Source organism: Juglans regia, chromosome 6 (genome assembly GCF_001411555.2).
Source record: "Juglans regia cultivar Chandler chromosome 6, Walnut 2.0, whole genome shotgun sequence".
NCBI lineage: Eukaryota > Viridiplantae > Streptophyta > Magnoliopsida > Fagales > Juglandaceae > Juglans > Juglans regia.
Window position 1 is genome coordinate 11,479,398 of NC_049906.1, and position 10,561 is coordinate 11,489,958.

Genomic DNA, 10,561 nt, shown 5'->3' on the forward strand with positions numbered 1-10,561 from the left:
GGAGCTAGCGTTCACCCTACAAGCCACATGTGGTGGTCGAAACGCCTTGACCCAACCCTGTTGTGGCACGATAGGGCAGCCGAAGAAAACCTAGTGGACCACCAGCGCTGTTTGCCTCCTTTGGGGTGCTCCTTGAGCACCCCCAACCAGCAGCAGCCTCATCTAGGGCAACACATGTAAGGGAGTGCACCTGGTCGAGGATACTCAGCTTGGTCCCAATGTGTCATGGTAGGGGCGCCGACAGCCACCACGTGGATTGCCAGCGTCACCTATCTCTTCCTAGGTGGTCTCCTAGGGGGTCTTGCACCACGCCTACAAAGACGTCCATGCATCTCAGCCAATGCAACCTTGCATGTCGCATGTACGCATCCCGGCCGCAACATCCCAGCCATCACATGCACGACCACCACTTACATCTCGGCCATCGACAGCAACTCGGCCAAGTTATTCAGCGCCTCCTCTCACAGCCACAAACATCTTGGGCAGAAGCTGTCCAGCAACGTACCAGCAGGCATCAACCCATCTCGGCCATGCACAAAGATGACCACCCCATCTAGGCCATGCACACATCTGAGTCACAAAAGCCTACATACATCTCGGACATACACATCTTGGCCTCCAACGCATTGCCCAAAGCATCTTGCCGATGTACATCTCGGCTACCATTTCGTTGGACTCACAACTTCTCACTCATTGATCGAACATAACCTCATCGGCCTGAGTAGTCCTCTGACAGCTACTCCACAGTGACGAGGAATAGACACGAAGACCCTCAGCATCACTATCAAGACTACCCACCCATGAAGTTACCCGACCAAGAGGGATGCAGCGATGGTCACACGTCCCGACAGTCACAGCTGTGCAACGTTCATTGGACAAGTTATTTAAAAAAAAAAAGAAAGAAGAGAGAGAGAGAGAGAGAGAATAAGAGCATGAAAGAAAAGAAACAACAACCAACTACAAGCAATTTCTGTCAAGAAAAAATTAGCTAGAGTGGCTAAAACATCGTGGCTTGTCTCCCTCAAAACTTATGTGGATTTCATTTTATAAATATAATTAATTCCTGTAGTGCGAAACACCAGCTACACAACCCTATTAGGATACCGCTCAAACGTCTCAATATTTCTCCACCGGAATAAACTGTTTGGCACTGACATGCACTTGGACAAGCGCCTCGAGTACTTACCCACCCTATCGTAATTAATAGGCATGTCCAGCCCCCTCGGATGCCCTACCTCCCTCACGGTGAGGTGTGGGTCTAGCTCCAGCCTGCCGGACACTTACCTTCACTATGCCGTTAACAGACGGGTGCGGTTTCAGTCACAAATTGCCCGACTACTTACCCCCCTATGAAATTCAAAGAGCCGAGTCTAGTCTACAGGCTGCTCAACCTCTCTCGTGGAGGAGTGTGGGTCCAGCCTCTCGGTTGTTCGACTACCTACCCTGACCTTCGTAACGGTGAAGTGTGGGTCCAGTTCCAATCTGCCCAACACTTACCTTCCCTGTGACGTCAACAGGAGGATGCGAGTAAAATCACAAACTGTCTGACTGCTTACCTCCCCATGAGGTTCGAAGAGTCGAGTCTAGTCTACAGGCTGCTTGACCTCTCTTATGATGGAGTGTAGGTCTAGCCTCCTGGCTACCCAACTACTTACCCCAACCTTCGTCACGGTAAAGTGCGGGTCCAACTTCAGCCTTCCCGACACTTTCCTTCCTTGTGGCACCAACAGGCAGGTGTGGGACCAGTCCTAAATTGCTCGACTACTTACTCCATGTGTGGCTCAAAGAGGTGAGTTTATTCTCTAGGTTGTTAGACCTCTTGCATAGCAGAGTGCATGTCCAACCTCTCGGCTGCCCGACTACTTACCTCGTCCTCCACCACGGCGAAGTGCAGGTCCAACTTCTCAGCATACTACTTACCTCCCTATGAGGCTCAAAGAGGCGAGTTTAGTCTCCTGGCAGCTCAACCTCTCTCACGGCGAAGTGCAAGTCTAGTCTAATGACTACTTGACATCACTCCTGGGACATCTCCTCTAGCAAACATCGAGCATTTATAATCGTGCCATAACTGCTATCTTAGACCCTCACCACACTCCAGCAAGGCTATTCAGGTTTGCAAATTCCACACTTGTGATTGGGAATTATTTACGTTAATCGGTTTGGCTTTTGCAGCACGGTCAAGCATCTTCTACTTACCTCCACATGAGACTCAAAAAGGTGGGTTTAATCTCAAGGCTACCCAACCTCTCTCACGGCGGAGTGCGGGTTCAGTCTTTCGATTGCCCGACGTTATTCCCAGGAAGACATCTCCTCCAGCAAACACTGAGCATTTACCATCACACCATAACCGCTGTCTCAGACACTCACCACACCCATGTAAGACTATTCATGTTTGGAAATTCAACACTTGTGATTGAGAATTATCAATGCTAACTGGTTTAGCTTTTGTGGCACGGTCAAGCGTCTACTACTTACCTCCTCATGAGGCTCAAAGAAGCAGGTTTAGTCTCTAGACTGCCCAACCTCTCTCACGGCGTAGCGTGTGTCAAGTCCTTTGGCTGCCCGATATTAATCCTGGGATGGTATCTGCTTCAGTAAACGCTGAGTGTTTAGCACTCGAGCCACAATCACTTCATTCTAGTTATGTTCAAGAACGAATCAACAAGCGGAAAAGGTTAAGGACTGCTCCCCCCAGCACCGAACAGACGGGTAGGTCACTTGGCTGCCAGACCTTCGCGCTACAAGTCGAGCTCCACTCTCATACCTTACGCAGTTGAGCCTATCTCCCGCCAAAGACGAGCTCCGTGTTTACACCTAACGCTTTCAACCAAACCTCCTGCTTATCTCGCTAAGTCGAGCTCAATACTCATGCTTTACGCGGTCGAGCCTATTTCCCGCATAGCCTTGTACTCTATACGGTCGAGCTTATCTCGTGCATATTTCTCTCCAAAGACGAGCTATGTGCTTGTAACTAACATGGTTGAGCCAATCTCCCACCTAGCCTTGCACTCGGAAACATTGTGTTTTCTTTAAGTTAAAAAGTTTCGTACAAAGAGTTGATTTATAATAAGTTGTTTCATTTTATAATTAAGATTAAATTAGTAGAGTTGATTGCAACTATTTCTACAAAACGTGCAGGTCTGGGACTAGATAATACCTGAATCATCAAATTCTATTTTGAGCATGGACTATCCTTCATATATATATATATATATATATATATATATATACTTGATAATTCCTCTAGAGTAAAATGTATTAAAGGAAAGTAGAATTAGCATATTTGTGACTAAATTGAACTGGAAGAAGCTAACAATAATAATAAATAAATAAATAAATAAAAGCATCCTTTATTCCTTAAAGTTCAAGTACTTTTTTATATGCTAGATGTTCAATAACTTGGAAGCTTACAAATTATCCACTTATGTTGGTCTTGGACTTGGGCTGGGCATTGCTAGATTTTGGGCCAAGTGAGATTGACCTTTTTATTTGGTTCATTTATCTTCCAAGCATATGCAAGTGAGAGGATGATAACGAACATGTAGCGTTATCAATCAATAACTGAATTTATTATTCCTAAAAAAAGAGTTGATCTAATGGTTGATAGACAGTTCTACATTAATACAACCCGATAAAAATAAGATGAAAGTCTATATATCATATCTTGTATAATTATTTAGATTTCTGTACATATGTATTTAAAAAAATGTATTCAGGACAAGAAAATGTGGCAGTAGATATAGTACTATGTGGTCCACACTATATTTAATGTTGAAATTCTTATTACTTATGAGTACTAATATTCAGTTCTGTGAACTACATATTGTCTAATATTCTAAAGTAATGCTACAGAAATCTCAAAACTTTGAGAATCTTATTAGAAAATGCAAAATCCTAATCATTGCATAAAAAAATAACTAAACAAGAATATTCAAAGCTTGAATTAAAATAACCTCAATTTGCAACGAAAAATAACCTTTACACAATTATATTTTAAATGAAAAAAAATTTAATAAAATAACTTATATAAATATTCTCATTTTAAAATATTTATGGATTGTATATATAAATATTATAACAAGATTGTATCACATTGTATCATTACTGAAAAGTAATATATAATGCATTAACTTTGTCATATCCATTTGATCACATTCATTGATACTGATTCCAATGGTACTCCCGACTTTGGACACTTGGGTGCTAGAGTACATGCCCAATTAATAAACAACATGAATGACTTTTCATTGGAATATCTTAATATTTCTAGCCCCTAGTGCACGGCATTCTTATGTCAAGCTAAGCATAGGTATTGTTAGGGTATGTTTGAAAATACAATTGCAATCAAATATTTTCAGATTATTTTATTACAATTTACAAATTAACTATTCACTATTATTCATAAACTACTCTCTACTATTTTCACTATTATTTACAAATTAGTGCACGGCAATCCATGTCAAGCTCACGCGGTCTTGGTATTTGAAAACATGCATGGTTCCACATGATGCTGGTATTGGCGAAAGAATGTGTTGGCCAGTCGGCTTCAGTTTATCTACACACTCAAAAGAGAAAAAAAAGCGTACAGCCAAAACCACTTTGTCACAAATTTCCCATGCATGCGTTGGAGTGATGGATGACCGATCATCAAGGACTTGAAATCTCTCTCATTGTCACTACGAAATAGCTTTCAAGGGAATTGTTCCATACATTATTTCACAAATTGGTGAGCTTGCAATTCTTGTACCTGTCCCATATATTAATGATATGTCTGGGAAAATTTCAAAGTGGGGGGAGATTTGCTTCATGCGGTCCTTCCATTCTAGAGAGAGACGACTTGACCTATACTCGGTCGATCAAGTTAAGTTGAATGATGATAATTGAATGTTGAAGTATCGTTTATTTATCACAAGTCTCAACATACTAGCTAGTACTAGCTAGTAGATGATATCCATAACAGTGATTCGCTACAAGAAAATAGGTCATTTCTAACGATTTTAAGATTGTCGCAAAAAAAATTGCCGCAAAAAAAATTGCCGCAAATAGTGCTTATTTGCAGTGATTTCCATTTCGTTGCTAAATTCCAGCTGAAGTTGGGAAATGCCAGGGTAGAATTCATTGTTCACTTTTTGCAAGTAGTGTTTATTTGCGGTGATTTTCATTTTGTTGCTGAATTCCAGCACGAAGTTAGAAAATGTCAAGGGAGAATTTACTGTTTACTTTTTTACTGTAGTGGCATTTTCTTTTTGTCGAATACGAAATCACCACAATACATAATTTTTGTGGCAAAACATTTCGTCGTAAACACCATATTGGCATCACAAAAGACCTGTAAATAAATTTGCGGCCAATTAATGCTTATTTGCATCGATACCAAAGCAAATTCGTAGCAATATTAAAAAACTTGTTGCGAAGATTTTGATGGCCCGATGGAATTGTTGGTTTTTAAAAGCAAATCTCACTCATGCGCCAAAATGAACGAAACGCCCCCCCCCCGGCTACTTCTTCCCCAACTTCTTCCTCTCACCCTGCAAAGTGCAAACTAACCCACCCCATTACGTTGCCTCACAACCAAGAGAGGTAATCACATGGCATTTCCTCGAGCATAGCATTTCTTCTTCACTCTTAACTCTTCCTCTTCTCCTCTTCACCCGCACTACAGAACTGGACTCGGGCGTTGCATTTCCAATCGGCAGCACTGGGAGGTAATCGCAACCACTCTCTCTCTCTCCAAACTTTGTAATGCCGGAAGGAAAATTTTCCTGGGCTTTCTGAATCGAATCTAGAGTGTGACTGAGGCTTAAATTCCTTCCTCAAAGTTTTCGTTAATTAAGAGTCTAGGATTTATATCTCAGATTCATGTGAGGAAGGAAACCTAGGTTTCTTTCTGCTACCTAGGTTTCCCCCTTTTTTCCCAACGAAACTTTGTTTTTTCTCTCTGTTTCTCTTCATTTCTTTATTCCATTTCTTGGTTTTTCCTCTCTGTTCCCGTCATCTGGAGATCTAACGCTGATTAATGGGTACATGTATTGGCTCCGCCTTGGGGTTTAGTTTAACTCTGCTTTTAGCGTGTTTTTGCACTGACCGGATTTCTCAATATTTTTATTTTATTATTTTTTTATAATAAGAGAGGTCCATGAGTGATCCCCTCCCACTTTTATTAGGCCTCACTTATGCGGAGGTAAACCGAGAAAAGTCTTGAAGAACAAAGCAACAATAAACCCACCCAAACACCCATTTCAACAAAAACCCAAAAACATCCAACAATAAGAACAATACCCCACGACCCAAACTACTAACTAGACCAGTGGATTTGAGGCTCATTTTTTTGCTTTTAGACTTTGGATTTGTTTATTGACATCGCATTGCTGTGGCTTTCTGCTAAATGTTTGATTAGAAATTTTCTTTCGTTGCTTGGAATTTAATGGCTACCATGGACATCTTATTGTGAAACTAAGTTTTGTTTGTATAATGGGAAGCTTAGAAAGCTCAGTTATCAACAAATAATAACGAAGATCATAAATGATGATCCAATGGTATTGGTATCCTAACAACCCACTTAATTACAAGTTCTGTCCTAGAATTATGGTTTTTATCCATCTTTATTAGTGTCACTTAATGAGAATAGGCCCATAGTATGCATTAATTTGAAATTACTGTAAGTTTGTTTTAAAAAAGTTTCTCATTTCTCTGTCTTTCCTCTGATCTAATTTTGCTATCTCCATTCGCAATAAGTGCCTGGAATGTGTAGGGGTCTCAAAGTTATGAATTTCTGGTTAGGGTTAACTTGGTGTTGCACAGTAGTTTAACATAACATATTTTAGTCTACACATGTGCAAGAATTTTTTGCAATTAAATCCTGCCACTTCAAACCACAAGTATGTGTACATATATATATTTAGCTTGTAGATCAGATTACACAATCAAAGTTAATTAAGGCCTAGAGTAAGCTGGTTGGGCTTTTGTGCTCCCTTTAGACAAGCATATAAGAAACAATGATCATAACCAAAAGGTCGGATTGAGAAATGATTCAAGTAACCCCAGTATAGAAGTAAATAAATACAGATGTTAAATAGTAAGGACCTCCCCAAAATTGTTAATGTATAAACTGGAGTAATAGCTTTGCTTTAGTCATGTAAACTTGTTGCATTAATTTGAAACTGCATGCGTCAATTACCATATATTAGTTGATTTATATTCAATGGATAAAGTCATATATGCATTATATTCTCCTTAATAAGTGAACATCACCTAGTAAGGCAATTAAGTGATATTTGTTATTACGGGTCTGAATGGTAGGATAATGCGATTTTTCTATAACATATTTTGTATACTGAGGCACTTTATCTACCATTGGCAAATTGATGTTTGCATGCCAATGACTTCTTGAAAATAACACACTTGTATATAAGGACATGGTTGCAGTGGTATTAAATGGAGTACCACCCACCCCTGCCAGATTGTGTTCGAATTATAGCTGCCTAGCATCTGTCTACTTCAATAGAGGTATTGTTATTTGACTCTATGAGAAGTGCAAAAATCTGTTGGGATATTCTATTGCAAAAAAACTTGATATATCAAAGTCAGTACTTGCTCTGCATTAATGCAAAAGTGTATATATAACTACATATTATGTGAATCTTCAACATTTGAATGAATGAATGTCCTTTATTAAATTGGAAAAAAAAAAAAAAAAAGAAGATGATTGCACATAGTCTTGTTGATGTGGATCCTAGATGCATGTTCGTCAAAGTAGACAAGTCATCAAATTCCTATATATATGTTACCAGTTTACAATGGGAATCCCACACATGGATTAGTAATAGTAATAAATATGCAATGGGAATGTGGTCACAGGAAGTATTAGGTCCATGCCCTTTAATGCACCACCCTAGTGTATATATAACTATGTGTATTCCCAATTGAGTTTTGATGAATGAATGTCCATAATTTATTGAATTATGCAGAAAATGGTGCCCTATAGATTTGTTGATGGGAATATTAGGGGAGGTTTGGGGGGTGAGATGAGAATTTTGTGTTTTGTTTTAAAGTTTAAAATATTATGTTTTAATATTATTATTGTTTTGAGATTTGAAAAATGTATATTAGGATTTGAAAAAGTTGAATTGTTTATTATATTTTGTATGGAGATTTGAAAAATGTGTAATGATGAGATGAGATAAGATGAGAATTTTGTATTTGGTCTTGTGCCCCAAACCTGCCTTAGTTGTTCACTGGAGTAGATAATCAAAGTTCCATCTTTTTCCTTTATGTTTGCAATTTCTAAGTTAATATATGTCCATATAGGGTGTTTGGTAAGTACTGTTAGTATATAGCAATGGTAAATTTCTTGTTCAGGTTGTTATAGATATTCTCATATGAGACACATTATAGTGTAACCACATGTAGATCTACAATGAGGAGAATGATACATGACAGTGTTATAACTGAGTACTTGGGTGTGGTAGAGTTAGAAATTGTGAGCGACTAGCTTTTTGGGTGTGAGTTGGGAAGTTCAAGTAATTTATATATTCTGTTTTTCTGTATTTTTTTATTTTGTGAAAAACCTTTTCCGACGAATAAAATTCGCGGAAATATTTTTTTCGTCCATTAAACTTATTTGCGGTGTCTATGTCGGTGACAATTACTTGCTGAGAATACATAATAGCAATGATAATTTATAATCGTTGGAAAAAAAGATCTAACCATTTTTGGCAATTTATTAACCTTTTGCGATAATGTATATCGCCTCAATTGACTTTTTTCAATGATTTAATTGTAAACGGAAACCCCATTTTCATTGTTTTTGGGACATTTGCAAAGGACAAAAATCGTTGGAAAAGTGAAGGCTTTATTGTTACGACGATTTTTGCCTGTCGGTGAAATTGATCAAAAGTGAAGGCTTTATTTTGTTGAAAATGTAACGAATTAAAAATCGCAGCAAATCAACAAATGTAGCGATTATTAGGGGTATTTGCGACGATTTGGAGCGCTACAAATGACCAAATTTCTTAAATTCATATTATATTTATATGAATTCAAACAACATGATTTAAAGCAATGGAAAGTCACTTTTTTCCGTCTTTAAAAATTTAAGATATTACCATTTTCAAAGTTTAAAAAAAATACCATAAAAAATTAATAACACAATGTTTTTCAAGTTTAAAGCTAACGAACTGAGCCTAAATTTATTTGGAGATGTTTAAGCTTTGGCATTGTTAGGGTCTGTTTGGGAACACATTTGTAATAAGATATTCTTATATTACTTCAAAACTATTTACAAATTAACTATTTACTATTATTCACAAATTACACACTACTATTTTCATTACTATTTACAGATCAACTGAGATACTCTTACTGTCCAAATGAAGCTTAAGTCCTGTTTAGATAGTGAGTTGGTCTCATCTCATCTCAACATTCAAATATTATTGAAATACAAATATTTTTCATTTTATCTATCATAGTTTTCATCTAATCTTTACAAAATTTCAAAATAATGGTAAATATAAAAAACAATGAACTTTTTCAATTTTTAAAATAAAATAATATTAAAATCTAAATTAATTTGAATTAAACATCCTAAAGATATTTGGATTAAAGTTGAAAACTTTACTTAAAAAAAAAAGGATTAACCATACAAGTTGGGCCTTATATATATATATTGCCTACTCGATATCAATTGCATTCAAAACTCTAAGTCTCATCCTTAGTTATAGGACACTAAAAGAGTAAAACTTTTCATGTTTGAATTATTTTTTTTTTATCACAAATCTGCTCTATATATATATATATGGATCAAATGCTAGTTAATATACGTAATATTTCGTATAAGATACACAATATATATTTTGTTCAAAACGTTTTAAGTCTTTTGAGTTCAATTGGAACAATAATTTTTGAAAACGATAGTATTTTTTTGTTTATGTTTCTGGATGGTAAATTTTGCATTATGCTTGAATAAGAATTGTAAGGGGGTAGTGGTTGTGATACAAACTTCTGTAAATGAATTAATTTGAAATTTTGGAATAAATTATTGTAACTCAAAAGTATTAGCAAAAGCTTCTAACTATTTTTTGTTTGTTGATTTTTTTTATTCTTTTTGGTTAATTTCATTTTGCAATTCAAAATTATCACTTTTTCATTTTTGTCAAATTGTTAATACATGGATATTAATTGTTTAGCATGTTGCTATGTTTGTTATAATTTCAGATTTGTTGCTTACTTGAGTTCATGGATTCGACAGATTCTAGTGCGAGATCCCCTTTCTAGGCCCAGGGTACCCCTACCACTACTCCTAATCCTACTTTTGGCCCAACACCTACTCCTGTGGAACCTTGTCCCGCCCCAAGCCTAGCAAGAAATCTGTTTCTATAGTTTGGTCTCATTTCACCAAAATAGAGAGTTGTGACCCCAATAACCCCCAAGCCAAGTGTAACTACTGTGGAAAAATTTTTGGATGCCTCTATAGGAAATATGGTACCTCACAATTAAAAGTACACTTAGAAGAGCAATGCAAAAATAGTCTAATATTAAGATCATTACAAGATAAGAGCCAATC

The 10,561-nt window shown here is 37.2% G+C and overlaps 1 long non-coding RNA gene across 1 annotated transcript; it reads left to right on the plus strand.

The window, feature by feature from the left end:
- The first annotated feature begins 5,457 nt into the window (after positions 1 to 5,457).
- On the plus strand, positions 5,458 to 7,639 carry LOC109018210. The gene is made up of 2 exons (XR_002000530.2): positions 5,458 to 5,705; positions 7,426 to 7,639. It is a non-coding gene; the product is annotated as an uncharacterized LOC109018210 (long non-coding RNA).
- Positions 7,640 to 10,561: the final 2,922 nt, after the last annotated feature.